We start from the raw sequence: 16179 nt of genomic DNA, 5'->3' as shown, positions 1-16179 counted from the left end.
TGTGTGTGTGTGTGTGTGTGTGTGTGTGTGTGTGTGTGTGTGTGTGTAGGTGTGTGTGTGTGTAGGTGTGTGTGTTGGGGGCAGGGAAGTTGCAGTTTCACTGCAAGGCATATTTTTAAGAAATACAGGGAGGCTAACTACAAATGCATATGACATGTATCCACCACATAAGATACCACAATGGTGGGTACATGTTGCTATGGATACACTAGTCCAAACCCACGGAGGGACAACTGTGGACTCTGGGTGATAATGCTGTGTCAAGGAAGAGCTGTGAACCGTGACACACATACCACTCTGAGGGATGTCGACAGTGAGAGCTGTGCCTGTGTAGGGGCAGGAGGTAGATGGAAAATCTCTGTACCTTCGGCCCAACTGGCCTGCCTTTTAAACTGTTCATGAATATAAAGAAAGTCTGGTTTTTTTTTAAAGGCCTTACCTGGCCAATATATAGGCCACAGTGTGATAATGCAGAGACTACCCCCGTCACCTCCCAATCTCCTTTCTTATGATCCACCCGCCCCACCAAGTGCATGAGAATTGTCACCCTGATCATCTGGCTGTGGGTTTCTCTCCTTCCAGCTGTGATCTTGACATCTTTGATCTCACAATCTCAGCTCCTGTCTCAGAGCCTGCCTTGCCAAATAAAAGAAGCAACAAATGAGAGAAGCAGCAGCACCAAGCAGAGGCTTCCATCCTGACTGAGATTCCCCTGGCCTCCTAGCCACCTTTGGCCTAAGTTTCTTTTTCCCTTTTTTTTTTTTTTTTTTTTTTTTAGTACTGAGTCTTGCTCTGTCGCCCTGGCTGGAATGCAGAGGTTCGATCTCGGCTCACTGCAACCTCCACCTCCCGGGTTCAAGCTATTCTCTTGCCTCAGGCTCCTGAGTAGCTGGGACTACAGTCACACACCACCACACAGCTAATTTTTGTATTTTTTTTTTTTTTTTAGTAGAGATGAGGTTTCACCATGTTGGCTAGGATGGTCTCGATCTCCTGACCTTGTGATCCACCCACCTTGGCCTCCCAAAGTGCTGGGATTACAGGTGTGAGTCACCACATCCAGCCCGGCCCAAGTTTCTTTAGCCCATTTGCCTCCTGGAGGAAAAGCCAAGCCCCCTACAGAGCTGCAAGCCAACTGCAGGCCCCCCAGACTCCAGCAGGAAGTCGAGCAGGCTGTCGTGGGGACAAGTAGTCACAACTTTAGATTTGGACTGGAAAACTTCACAGCTTGAGAGGCAAGGGTTCCTCTCTGCCTCTCCCCCGGAACTTCCCGAGGAGAAAGCTGCCTCCTTGTGTGATTCTGCTGCCCTGGCCCTTCGGGGAGGAGTCCTGGGTTTCCTGAAGATGAGGATCTGCCATTGCAGTGAGGAAGCACAGTGCCCTCACTTGCTGTAGGGATTGTTCAAGACCAGCCTGCTGATGGACCTGAAGACAGCAGCTGGACAAATAGCCAAGACAGAAGTGTCAGAGGGCTCATCTCTCCGGTTTTTTTGACAGAAACATGCTGGAAACAACCTCGACACCCCGTGTTAGCCTGGGTAAATGAAACCGGTTCGTACTTTCATTCCCAGTGGAATGCAATGGATGATGGTCTGCAGCTGTTAAATGAAGGGCAGAGCTATATTTACCGATGTGGAAAGAGTTCCATGGCATATTGTTGAGTAAAAAGAGCAGGTTATGAAACAGTATATAATCCCATTATCATAAAATCTCACATACAAACTCACACGCACTCTCACACACACAGAGCTGACTGGAAATCTGTTCACCAAACTGTTAACAGTGACTAGCTCCAGTTGGTGAAATTTAAGGGTAATTTTTACTTTCTTTAAACTTTATTTTAGTTTCTGTAACTCTTTATTTTGAATGATACTAATCAGTATCATATTGGAATGAATAAATAAGCAAGCAAATAAAAAGTAAGAGCCAGGCACGGTGGCTCATGCCTGTAATCCTAGCACTTTGGGAGGCCAAGGCAGGTGGATCACCTGAGGTCAAGTGTTCAAGACCAGCCTGGCCAACATGGCGAAACCTCGTCTCTACTAAAAATGCCAAAATTAGCTGGGTGTGGTGGCAGGTGCCTGTCAGCCCAGCTACTGGGGAGGCTGAGGCAGGAGAATCACTTGAACCCGGGAGATGGAGGTTGCAGTGAGTCAAGATTACGCCACTGCACTCCAGCCTGGGTGACAGAGCTAGACTCTGTCTCAAAAAAAAAAAAAGAAGAAGAAGTGGAAGGAAGAAAGGGAAGTCTATGAGGCAAGGCCATCCTGAGGGAAGTAGACTAAAATCTAGGCTCAGCTGGGCCAGCGACAGGTGTCCCAGCATCAGAACCTGAGAGGGCTCGAGGGTGGAAGGGGAGGGCCTGAGCCCACAATGAAACAGTCTGCTTCAGGCAGCATGGGCCACAGGAAATCTCCTCCAGGCCCCTCCATCCGTCACCCTCTGCTTATTCGCACTGTTGGCTCCAGGGTGCTCCCTTCCCACCCAAACCCCTCTCCCTAGTTCCTGGGCTTGTGCAGGATGCCAGAGCTGGAAAGGACCGTCATGAATCAGCTTGGCCAGTCAGCTCACCTCACCCCCTCATATTTCAGGAAACCAAGGCATTTAGGAGACAGGACTTCCTGCAGATGAGGACGTAGCCATCACAAGTCCAGACCTGAACCCAGGGTCTGCTTCCCAGCTGTGGTGTAACAGGACACGGTGTGTGGGACCAGCCTCCATCAGAACATCCCTCCCACCCGCTCCCCACTCGCTCCCCACCGCACGAGCTGGAACAGCTGTGCCCCAGCCATGTGCCTGGTCCTCCTTGCCAGCTGGCCGGCAGAGGACCCAGCACCAAGATCCCATTTTAGAGTCTGTTCCTAGGATCCTTCCTGGCACCAACTGTCACAGGTTGGATTCCCAGGAAAACACTTGAGGACAGAGATTTGTGTGCAGGCTTCTCAGGGAGTGCTCTCACGAACAGTGCCTGCCGGGGGTAAGGAGCCATGGACGGGCAGAGAGAGGATTGAGTGGCATGCAGTAGCCAGGAGGTCCCTGATGAGGCTGATGAACTTTCTGAGTTATCCTGCCTTGCAGCGAGAGGGCCTGGCCTTTCTATCCCCACAGCAACCCTCATGGACGCAGGTTTGGAGATGGGGGCGAGCTTGAGCAAGGTGGTTCTCTTCAGGTGAGGGCAAGTCCCACAGAGAAACCCAACTGGGCCCCACCAGCCATCAACCCTCCCCGCAGCTCCAGGAATGAGAGCCTCTGTCCTGAAGGGGCACTGGGCAGTGCCCCACAGCGGCCACTACAGAGAGGGTGGTGACCTGCCCTGAGATCATGTTGCCCGTCAATGGTGGCCCTGAATTCACATCCAGGGGACCAAAGCCCACACCTTAATCCCAGTAAACATGAATATCTAACACGTAGAGGATGTGCCTGCATGTACTAAGCACTGCCTACAAATGTCATTGTTTAAGCCTCAAAGCAACATCACGAAGTACTAGTAGTATTCAAGACACATTTTACAGATGAAGAAACTGAGCCTTGGAGATGATAGGTGATATATTTGGATGTGTTCCCATCCAAATCTCATCTTGAATTGTTGTTCCCATAATCCCCACATGTCATGGAAGGGACCGGGTGAGAGAGAATTGAATCATGGGGCGGTTACCCCCATGCTGATGTTCTCGTGATAGAGAGTGAGTTCTCATGAGATCTGATGGTTTTATACGGGGCTTTTTCCCCTTTTGCTCAGCACTTCTCCTTGCTGCCGCCATGTGAAGAAGAATATGTTTGCTTTCCCTTCCACCATGATTGTAAGTTTCCTGAGGCCTCCACAGCCCTGCAGCACTGTGAGTCAATTAAACCTCTTTTCTTCATAAATTACCCAGTCTCGGGTATGTCTTTATTAGCAGCATGAGAATGGGACTAATGCAACAGGTAACTTGCCCTCAGTCACTCAGCTAATAAGCCAGGATTGGAGCCCAGGCAGTCCAACACCAGAGCCGCTACATGATCAGGCCACATTGACATATTGGACCTTGCCCAGTAGCTTGTGGATAACACACATTTCAGGGAGAGAGTGGTGAACTTTGACCTTGGCAAGCTGGTGGTCTGCAGACTGGTAGTGGCTCTGAGGAGGCAGAAGCTCCCTGGGATCTTCCCACCCCTGCAGCCTCCCTACCCTAGGTGCCCTGAGCTCCAGTGCTCAGGGGCACAGCCTGGCTGGAGAAGTCGTCCCCTCAGCCCTGCTCACAGCCCAAGTCTGTGTAGATCAGCTGGTGCCAATACCAGCCAGGCAGCCTGGGTTTGGCCACACAATCTCTGTAGGGCCCTGGTGCCTTGGTTTACAGAGCTGTAAAACAATAGATTGTCCCCACCACCATCATGCTCGTGGCCCCCTCGGCTCTCTCTGAGAGGGCCGCTGGTGAAAAATGATTATGGCACACACAGCAAAATGCGGGTGTTGGCCGTGTTCTGCAGGCTCACCAGCCCCTGCAGAGGCTGACTTGGACAGCCAGCCACCCCACATTCCTCTGGAGAGGCACCTTTCCTATCACCTGTGAGAGGCTGTTCTGAGAACCAAGATCTTCATTCCTCGAAGACCTTGAATGCGTGAGAAAGGAGGCTGGCCTAGGTGAGGAGACCAGAGGTTCCCAGGCCATTCTTCAGCCCAGATTTTCTCTATTGCATGCTAAGAAAAGTCTGTATTTGGGAAGGGTCTCTATCCCCTCCAGGCTGCCAGTGAACCCTTCAAGGGCAGGGACAGAGCCTGCCCCCTGCCCAGTACATTCCCAATGCCCACTCTCACCTGCCACAGAGCTGTCACCCAGACAGTGTTTGCTGAATGCATGAATGAGATGAGACATTAGTTTTGCCTCCTGGAAGTTGGACTGGTCCCGGGGGAGTTCCAGGAATACTGAGGGGCTTGGTCCTCCCTGGCAGACTCGTGGACCATAGAGCTGATTTTAAAAAGGATCACTGTTGGGGCCGGGCGCAGTGGTTCACACCTGTAATCTCAGCACTTTGGGAGGCCAAGGAGGGCAGATCACAAGGTCAGGAGATCAAGACCATCCTGGCTAACATGGTGAAACTCCATCTCTACTAAAAATACAAAAAATTAGCGACCATGGTGGCACACACCTGTAATCCCGGCTACTCAGGAGGCTAAAGCAGAAGACTCACTTGAACCCAGGAGGTGGAGGTTGAAATAAGCCAAGAAGCCAAGATCACGCCACTGCACTGATCACTGTCGGCCTCAGGGCTGGCCGGTATCCGTCCCTGGTCCTGAGGCTGACCACTTTCCCAGGCTATGTGTATTGGTTTGCTAGGGGTGCTGTAACAAGGAACCACAACCTGAGTGGCTTAAACGACAGAAGCGTATCGTCCCACAGTCCCAGAGGCCAGCAGTTTGACACTACAACGTCTGCAGAGTTGGTTCCTTGGCCTGCAGAGATGCCACCCACACTCTGCCTCTGTCTTCACACGGCATTCTTCGTGCGTCTGTGTCCAAACTCCCCCTTTTAAGGAGGACATCAGTCATACTGGATTAAGCCGCAACCTAATGACCTCATCTTAACTAATGACATCTGAAACAACACTATTTTCGAATAATGTCTCATTTTGAGGTAGTGGGTGGGGGTTAGGACTTCAATACAGGAATTTGGGAGGGACACCACTCGATGCATAGCAGTTTGTGATTGTTCTGTTGGTCAAGGCTGGGCACAGAACACCCCATAGGCTCTCTGCCCCATCCCCTTGCACCAACGCTAAAATATTAAGATGATGTCTGGGTGACATGCCAACCAAGAGAGATCAAACCATCCAGGCGGCACTATCTCAGCCCCAAGTGTGCCCTGACCCTCTGCTTAACATCCGCTGGTGAAGAGGTGACGGAGCAGGTATAGACAGATCTCACTCACAGCTAGACGGGCTCAGAGTTCTCTCTGGTGCGAGTTCTGATACATCTGGGAGGGACTAGAAGCTGGCTTTCCCAATGCCAGGCTCTGGGCACCAGGCTTAGTGCCACTGGGGTGTCCTCAGGCCCAATCCCAGCTCGCTCACCTCACTTTCTCTTCTCCTCCTTTCCTCCCTCTCCAGCTCCAGCTGCTGCTGCTTCCTAGAACCCAGATCACCCACCGTGGGCTGGAAAAGAAGCAAAAGGGCCCCAGCCTTTCCCAGAAATGTTACATTTTGACGATTATCCGCTTTAGGCGTGACCTCCTCTTCTCCCTCCCACCTCCCCACAGGGGGGCTGTTAGCATTATCCCCATTCTACAGGATTGGGACGTGAGGCTGTGGGACTGAGGAACTTGCTAGAATATGAACACAGGCACAGCCAGCCCCAGAGGGTGGTGGTGGCCTGATGGGGGCCAGGGCAGGCTAGGAAGCCTATGCTGCCACAGGACTGGCTGCACCGCCTGCCTGCAGCCTCCAGGACACCCGAACCAAAGTCCAGGTGCAATTGCCTTTATCTCCTCTGCTCCAGTTCTCCATAATCATCTCAAGGACAGTGCTCAGGTGGCCCCCAGGAGCAGGAGGCTGATCAGCGTTTGTTAGAGTAGGGCTCATCACTGATAACAGAAGTGCTGGCCACACCAACACTGGAGACAGGTTGGGGACTGCGCTTATCTTTGAGAGGACAGACTTTCACAGCGAAACTTCAGCCTGCCCTGGCTGCTCATCTGAGCCTTGGTCAGGGCATGAGGTCCCGTCTCCCTCTTGCAGGGGATAACCTAGAGCAGAGAGCGGTTCTGCCTAAAGATCTGCTCTGCCATTGGCCCTCCTAGCTGAGGGGTCTTTGGCCCTGCAGCAAAGAATGTGTGTGGCAAGGAAGGAGTGACTTGCAGGGACAAATAGGGCCACCTGGTCCAGATACTAAGGCACGGAGAATGGTGTAACACACTCTAAACACACGGGCAGATCCCCATGTGGATGTGGCGGCTGTGTTTACACCATGCAGGGTAAGCATGTATACCCGTTTCCAGGCCTGCCCCCTCAGCAGAGGACGACAGGCGCTGTTCCCGCCCAGGAGGGTCTCGGGACTGCAGGCGTGTGAAGTCTCACTGTTCCCATTTCTATTTCCATTAGAGGCTAAGAACGTATTCAGAGCCAGGGGCTTCCTTTCTTTCTACTCTAACTTCCATTTCCTTCTGAGACTTCCCCAAGGAGAGGGTTGGAGGTTGCTTTGAAATGCGTCTGCTTTGCTTATTATGTTCTTCTTAGGCAAGTTTTTAAAAATTAGGCTAACATATCCCATTTTAACCATTGAAGTGTACGGTTCTGTGGCGTCAACCCTGCTGCGCAGCCATCACCCTCCATCCATCTCTAGAGCCTTTTATCCCCAGCTGAAACTCTGACCCATTAAACACTCACCCCCCACCTCCCCAGCCCCTCTGCCCCCAGCAGCCACCCTTCTACTTTCTGCTTTTATGAGCTTCATCATTTTAGGCACTTCTTTTAAGTGGAATATAGATACCGTATTTGTCCCTTAGTGACTGGCTTATTCTGCTTGAAATTCAGTCTTCAAGTTTCATCTATGTTGTAGCGTGTATCAGAATTTCCTTCTTTTTTAAGGCTGTATAATATTCCTGTGTGTGTGTGCGTGTGTGTGTGCGTGTATGCGTCTGTGTGTATAAACATTGTGCTTATGCATTCATCCGTCAATGGGAACTTGGGTTGCCACCATCTTTCAATGCTGCTCTGTGCATGAGTATACACATCTCTGTTTGAGCACCTGCTTTCAAGTCCTTTGTGTATACACCCAGAAGTGGGATTGCTGCATCCTACAGAAAGTCTATGTTTAATTTGAGGGGAGTCATCAGACTGTTTTCCACAGTAGTGATACCGTTCTACATTCCTACCAACAGGGCACAAGAGTTCCCGTTTCTTCAATCCACACTAACACTTATTTTCTTTTTTGTAATAGTCATTCTAATGAGTGTGAAGTGGTATTCCGTTGTGGTTTTGATTTGCATTTCCTTAATGATTAATGATGTTGAGTGTCTTGTACTTAGTGACCATTTCAATCTCTTCTTTGGAGAAATGTCTTTCCAAGCCCTTAGGCAACTTTACATTTTAAAAAAAAACTCCTTGATGCCCTGAAGGTTGTGATTTGGGACCATTTCTCTCTTAGATTTCCTGTGGCCCATCCCTGGGCTTCCCTTGCTCCCAATGCAGAGTTTCCTATGGGAGCAGCAGTTGAGATGGGAAAGGGAGCTGGAAAGGCAAACATCACCCAGCCTTGGGACCAGCCTGGAGAACTTTGCTCTTGAGGATTTCAAGCCTGTTGCTTGAGAAATCCAGAAACTCAAGCTGAACTGTGGCCAGTATGCCATGCTTCCTCCAAGATGAGAGGCTGGCTTTGAGGGGTCTTTGTCTGGGCTGGGAGGGCTGCTGACACTGTGCTCCTGGCAGGAATGTGCAGCGCCTGCCTCCAGACCTGTCTTCGGGCCCCCAGCTTGTGATTTTCCAGGGAAAACCTGCTGCCGACTGGCACATGACACCTATGGTCACATGCACAGGCCTTTCTGCTGATGGGAAAGATTGTAATCACGTCTGTAACTGGAAGGTGTGTATAGGGCTGGGCTCATCATCCACCTCAGTTCAGAGTTTATTGCCATCATCAGCCTCAAGGCCCTTCTCCTGTTTCATTCCTCTTTCCCCCTTCATCTCTGGGCCCAATTCCTCTTCCCACCTCCCCTCCACCCCGCCATGGGCATCCATTCCAATGTGTCTGATGTGGATCCTTGCATTTTTGTCAAATGCGTGTTTGTGTGTGTGTGTCACCGTCCTGTGCTAATAAATTGCATTCTCTTTCTCACTTTATTGTTCACCTAACAGTACGTTTTAAAAACCGTTCGTACTTCATCATGTGTTTCTAATTTATAGAGGATTCCATCCTGGCCTCCATATCTGAGAGATAGACAATCAGGTTCCGCCATTTCTTGATACACTTTTCCTTTTTTTGAGGCATCTCATTCTGTCACCCAAGCTAGAGTGCAGTGGCCTGATCTTGGCTCACTGCAACCTCCGCCTTCTGGGATCAAGCGATTCTTGTGCCTCAGCCTCTCAAGTAGCAGGGACTACAGGGCCTGCCATCATGCCTGGCTAATTTTTTTGTATTTTTAGTAAAGACGGGATTTCACCATGTTGACCAGGCTGTTCTCAAACTTCTGATCTCAGGTGATCTGCCCACCTCAACCTCCCAAAGTGCTGGGATTACAGGTGTGAGCCACCGTGCCTGGCCCCGATACACCTTCACTCTTAAGATATGAACTAAATTAATCTAATCATCTATGCCTTTGCTTGCTTTTCCTATTGAACTCTCTCACCTGAGAAGGTGGCTTCATGAACATCTCCAACTATAATTGTTAGCTGTTTCTTCCTACCATTCTGCCAGTTGTTGCTTATAGCTTTTTCAAGACTATTGTTACATATGTGTGTGTGCGTGCGCGTGTGTGTTTGTTCATTTTATCATATGCTCTCTCTTTGATAGTATGATGGTTTTATCTTCAATTATATTTTGTTAGTTGTTAATATCACTACTCTCTTTTTTTTTTTTTTTTGAGACAGAGTCTCTTTGTGTTGCCAGGTGCCAGGCTGGAGTGCAGTGGCACAATCTCAGCTCACTGCAACCTCTGCCTCCCAGGTTCAAGCAATTCTCCTGCCTCAGCCTCCCAAGTAGCTGGGACTACAGGTGCACGCCACCACGCACAGCTAATTTTTTTATTTTTTAGTAGAGACAGTGTTTCACCATGGTCTCGATCTCTTGACTTCGTGATCCGCCTGCCTTGGCCTCCCAAGGTGCTGGGATTGTAAGCGTGAGCCACTGCACCCAGCCAATATCATTATTCTTTCTTTAGTTCATATTTTACCTGCTGTATCTTTTTTCTGTCTGTTTCTTTTCAGTCTTTCTCTATCCTTTTAAGTATATTCCTCACAATCTGGGAATCAAGACTAAGTTTCTGCCTAGATATTTTCTGCCTTTTTATTTAGCTAGTGACATTTTATTTGTAATTATTATTAATACTGTTAGTTTAGGACTTATTTGTATCTTATTTTCTATATTCTATTTACCATATGTTTTGTTAACTTTTTCCCCTTTCCTTCTGCCAGTTTGAAAGTGTGTTTTAGAACCATGTAAAATACAGCACTGAAGAGAGGGCTCTCAGGAGTCACGGTGACTGAGAACGTCACAGTATCCTGGCTGGGGTCCTGAAACACAATTGACCATTCGTGGAAGAACTGGAGAAATCCAAATAAAGTCTTCAGTTTAGCTTCTATCAATGTTAATTTCTTACTTTTGATAAATATACTATGGATACATAAGATGTTAACATGAAGGAAATCTGCACTCCCTATATTACCTTTGCGGTTCTCCCACAAATCTAAAGTTATTTCAAAATAAAATTTTTAAGATACATCTATGTATAAAAATACATGTATACATGTCTTTATGAGCAGGTAACAAGAGATTATCAGGAATGGACAGATAGATTTAAAAAAACTTTTGCAATGAAACATATAAATCTTAAAATACCAATTAGAGAGTTGGGGGTTAACAAGCTACCAAAGTTGCAACCCTGAAAGACAGGTTAAAAAAAAACAAAAAGAAAGTATGAGTGAAGATGTTTGTGTATGCACGTGTGTGTGTAATCAGGTCCTCAAAAATGTAGAATAGAGAGAATGAGGGAAATCAAATATTTACAGAGATAATGGCCATGACATTTTCAGAACTCGTGAACAACAGAAGTCGAGAACAAAAATGCATCCTAAACTGGATAAGTAAAAATAAATCCTTACCTAGACACATCTCAGTAAAACTGAAAATGCAAAAGACAAAGAAGATCTTAAGGACAACCAGAGAGAAAGGGCAAATCACCCACAAAGGACTAACAGAAAGACAGCCCAGTTCTCAGCTGACACAACACAAGTCAGAAGATAGTGAATACAGTCATGCAAACGGTGACAAAAAATAACTTTCAGCCTAGAATTGTGAACCCTGTGAGACTTTCGAGATTGAGGGTGGCAAAAATGGGGAGTTTGTCATTGAGAAAGTTGAGTTAATGACAGAAAAAAATTGATCTCAGAAGAGCAATCTAAGATGCCAGATAAAAAGAGGGAATGCTGAGTAAATAAATGGAAATAGAGCATATAAATTCTAATATTGTCTTTAACATTATAATAGTAACTATTTATAGATATCATCAAATTGCCCTACCCAGGCCTGCAATCCTGGCACTTTGGGAGGCCAAGGCGAGGGGATCACTTGGCACAGGAGTTTGAGAACAGCCTGGGCAACATGGCAAAACCCTATCTCCACACACACAAAAAAATTTTTAAATACCCAGGCATGGTAGTATGCACCTGTAGCCCTAGCTACTCAGGAGGCTGAAGAGGGAAGTTCACTTGAGCCGGGGAGGCTCACTTGAGCCCAAGGGGTTGAGGCTCCAGTGAGCCAAGATTGTGCCAGTGCACTCCAGGCTGGGCAACAAAGCAAGATCCTGCCTCTAAAATTATATCTAAATAAAAATTAACATGTGGCTTGTCTTTCTACATATTTAAATCATCTTTTGTATCTCTTAGTAAAATTTTAAAATTTAATTCATAAATATGTTTCTTGAATCTCATTAGGTTTGTTCCAAATTGTTTCATTCTGTTGTTGTCATTGTTTGTTGCTTTTGTTGTTGTTTTAGTAAATGGACTTAAATGGACTTTCTTCCATTAGTTTTTCTATTACTAACTAGTTGTTGTTCACACATGTCAAGTCTAGAGTTTCTGAATATTAATATCAAACCAGACACTTTACTGAATTATTATAAAAGTGGTTTGTAAACTTTTTTAATTAATAGATTTTATTTTTTTAGAGTAATTTTAGCTTCACAGTAAAACTAAGTGGAAAGTACAGAGATTTCCCACATGCCCCCAAACCCTCGCCACGCACGCAACCTCCCCCACCATGCGGCACCAGAGTGGTACATTTGTTATGGCCGATGAGCCTACATTGACACATCCTGGTCAACCAAAGTCTACAGTTCACATTAGGGTCACTCTTGGTGTTGCCCACTCTGTGGGCTGAGACACGTGTCCTGACGTCTACCACTGTAGTTACCATACAGAATAGTTTCACTTCCCTGAAAATATTCTGGGCCCCACCTATTCATCCTCTCTCCCACAACCCCTGACAACCACTGACCTGATTAACATCTCCATAGTTTTGCCTTTTCCAGAATGTCATATAGTTGGAATCATATAGTATATAACCTTTTCAGATTGGCTTTTTTCATTTAGTGGCGTTTAAGATTCATCCATGTCTTTTCGTAGCTTGAGAGCTTATTTCTTTTTAGTGTTGTATAATATTCCATAGTCTGAGAGTACCAGAGTTCATCCATTCACCCATTGAAGAACATCCTGGAGGCCAGGCACGGTGGCTCAGGCCTGTAATGCCAGCACTTTGGGAGGCCGAGGTGGGTGGATCACCTGAGGTCAAGAGTTCGAGATCAGCCTGACTTATATGGAGAAACCCTGTCTCTACCAAAAATACAAAAAAATTAGCTGGGCGTGGTGGTACCTGCCTGTAATCCCAGCTACTTGGGAGGCTGAGGCAGGAGAAGTGTTTGAACCTTGGGAGGTGAAGGTTGTGGTGAGCTAAGATTGCGCCATTGCACTCTGGCCTGGGCAACAAGAGCGAAACTCCGTCTCAAAAAAAAAAGCAAAGAACATCTTTGTTGCTACCAAGTTTTGGCAATTATGGTTAAAGTTGCTGTAAACATTCGTATACAGGCTTTTGTGTAGACCTAAGTTTTTGGTTCATTTGGATAAATATCAAGGAGCTTGACTGCCGGATTGTGTGGGAAGAGCATGTTTAGTTTTGTAAGGATCTGCCAGCTCCCTTCCAAACTGGCTATATACCGTTTTGCATTCCACCAACAATGAATGACCCTTCCTATTGCTTTTCATCCTCACTGTTAGGCCTCCAAGTCCAGTCCTGGCCATTTTAGCCTTGGTGACCCACATGTGCACCTCTGAATGGTCCCCAGGAGCCAGAAGGTTTGAAGTAACCACAAGTAACAAGGTGGCCACAGAAAGAAGTAAAACAACTTGTTTCTGCCTCAACTAATTGCTCTGTAACCTACACCCATTGTTCCTGCTCAGCCTTGCAAAAATTTCCTCCCAGATATTGGGTTTCTCAAGACCCCCACCCGGTAACTATGTAATCTACCGCACCCTCCCCTCTGACGGCAACCGATACTCCCCACCCTTGTGATCATGCCTTTTTGTAATAAATGACCCCTACCCTTGCGATCATGCATCCAGTGACACCCTTCCCCTCCCCAAGATAGATTACCTCCTTTACCTGACCATTTGCCCCAACCTGTATAACCAATTCCCTCTCCTACCCCCTTTGCCTAATTCCTTTCTCGGACTTGGTCCGCTTGCACCAAAGCACAAAATAAACAGTCTTGTTGACCACACAAAGCCTGCCTTGTGGTCTCTTTATGTGAGCAACACCTGTGACACTCACCAGCATTTGGTGTATAATTTCTGAGTAAAATTCTTTGTGTTTTTCCAGTATACAGTTATTTTGATCTGAAAATAATAATTATTCCTCCATTCTTATTTCTCTATCTTTATATCCTATCTCTTGTCAAAATACATTGGCTAACACATCCTGCAAAATATTAAGCAATATCTGTAAAAATGGATAAACCTCTTTTGTTCTTGACTTCAAGTTTGGGAGAGCTTTTATTGTGTCCCTATTAAGCATGATGCTGGCTTTTTATGTATATTTTTTCATATTAAGAAAATATAGCCAGGTGCGGTGGCTCACGCCTGTAATCCTAGCACTTTGGGAGGCCGAGGTGGATCTCCTGAGGTCAGGAGTTCAAGACCAGCCTGGCCAGCATAGTGAAACCCCATATTTAAAAAAGAAAGAAAGAAAGAAAATACACCTATTTCTATTTTATTAAGAGTGTTTATCAAAAATAAACTGTTGAATTTTTCTTTATCTGTGGGGATGGTACATTATTTTTTTCTTTTATATATTAAATATTAATACGATAAATCACATTGATAGATTTCATAATGTTAAACCATTCTTAAATTTCTGCAAGGTAACCTTTTTAGAAGAAAATCCCCTTAGGTCTGGCACAGTGGCTCACACCTGTAATCCTCACACACTGGGAGGCTGAGTCAAGTGGATCACTTGAGGCCAAAAGTTCGAGACCAGCCTGGCCAAAATGGTTAAACCTGTCTCTACTAAAAGTACAAAAATTAGCTGGGTGTGATGGCAGGTGCCTATAATCCCAGCTACTTGGGAGGTTGAGGCAAGAAAATCACTTGAACCTGGGAGGAAGAGGTTGCAGCGAGCCAAAATTGTGCCACTGCACTCTAGCCTGGGTGGCAGAGTGAGATTCCATCAAAAAAAAAAAAAAAGAAAAAGGAAAAGAAAAAAGAAAAAAAGGAAAGAAAAGAAAAAAATCTCCTGAAATTCTTAAAAACAACAACAGCTTATCTGCACTCTTGTCTCTGAAGAGAGAATGTTAAATAAATGCACAAATATGAAGATGCTGCTCATGAAGTGCTCCTGTTTCTTTGGCATATCCAAATTCCTCCACATATGGAAAACCCTGGGACCTTTTTTCTAGAAAGACACAGGCAGAGCACCCACAGGGAACTCCCTGCAAACGCCGAGTTTTGCTTAGCTTTAGTTCAGCCCAGGGGCTGTTTGTCTGAGGCCCTGTTTTAGACCAGGAGCTATAGGGCTAGGGGCCCCCTCCAGCCTTCAGGTGGGTCACTGCCACTTTTAGAGTCACCAGGCAATTCTGGGAATGATCTGAGATCTTTCTAATGTTTCTCAACTTCTTTCACAATGCTGAGGGCCCAAAGGAAAAGTCTACTAATACGAAATGGGAGACTTCTGCTTCTACAAATCAGACTCCTGTGATTGCAGCCTCTGTCCTCAATTCTTTTTTTCTTTTCTTTTCTTTTTTTTTGAGACAGAGTCTCACTCTGTCACCCAGGCTGGAGTGCAACGGTGCCATCTCAGCTCACTGCAAACTCCGCATCTCAGGCTGAAGTAATTCTCCTGCCTCTGCCTCCCGAGTAGCTGGGACTACAGCTGCATGCCATCATGCCTGGCTAATTTTTTTGTTTTGTTTCATTTTTTTGTTTTTGTTTTTGTTTTTGAGACAGAGTCTCACTGTCACCCAGTTGGAGTGCAGTGATGCAATCTCAGCTCACTGTAACCTCCACCTCCCAGGTTCAACCTCCCACCTCAGGCTGCCGCCTCAGCCTCCTGAGTAGCTGGGATTACAGGCACCTGCCACCATGCCTGGATAATTTTTTGTATTTTTAGTAGAGATGCAGTTTTACCACATTAGCCACGATGGTCTCAATCTCCTGATCTCACGATCCACCCGCTTTGGCCTCCCAAAGTGCTGGGATTATAGGAGTGAGACACTGCACACGGCTGAATTTTTGTATTTTTTTTTTTCAGAGACGAGGTTTCACCATGTTGGCCAGGCTGGTCTTGAACTCCTGACCTCAGGTGATTCACCTGCCTCGGCCTCCCAAAGTGCTGGGATTACAGGCGTGAGTCGCCACACCCAGCCCCCTCAATCCTAATGCTGTCTTTCTAGCCCTCTCTTCCCAGCTCAGATGAGCCCTTGGCCCCAAGTCTCCAGTGGCAAGTCCCGGTGGGGTCCTGGGCCTACTCTAGCAGGCTCAGGCCATCCACACCATAGACACAGCCCTGGCCTCCTAGGTCCTGGGCAGCTTGGGCTGCACAGAGAACCCAAAAGGCTTGCAAGGAGCCCCAGCAGCGAGTCCATGAAATATGTTCGTGATTCGCTAAGATGAAGCCAAAGGGAAACAGCTCAGTGCAGGGACACTGCAAATATTAGGAAGAATCATATGAAATTGCAGATAATTTGCTGGTTTTGACCTACGAAAAACCAGCATTATCATATTGTTCAACCAAGGCTGCCTTTTATTTAATCCCAGAATCAATTCTATGGTGCCACCGAGTGGTCAGAAAAAGAAAAAAACGGCTTTTGTTTTTTTTTTTTTTTTTTCAAAAAGCCAGTCAAATTTAGCAGTGGGGGTTTGTATACCAACTTTAGTGACACTAATGTTAATAAGTTCTGATAACCCACAACCATCAGACCAGCCTTTTTTTTTTTTTTTTTTTGA

This window comes from Sapajus apella, unplaced genomic scaffold (assembly GCF_009761245.1).
Source record: "Sapajus apella isolate SASKATOON/1434 unplaced genomic scaffold, GSC_monkey_1.0 scaffold38, whole genome shotgun sequence".
NCBI lineage: Eukaryota > Metazoa > Chordata > Mammalia > Primates > Cebidae > Sapajus > Sapajus apella.
This window is presented reverse-complemented; position numbering follows the sequence as displayed.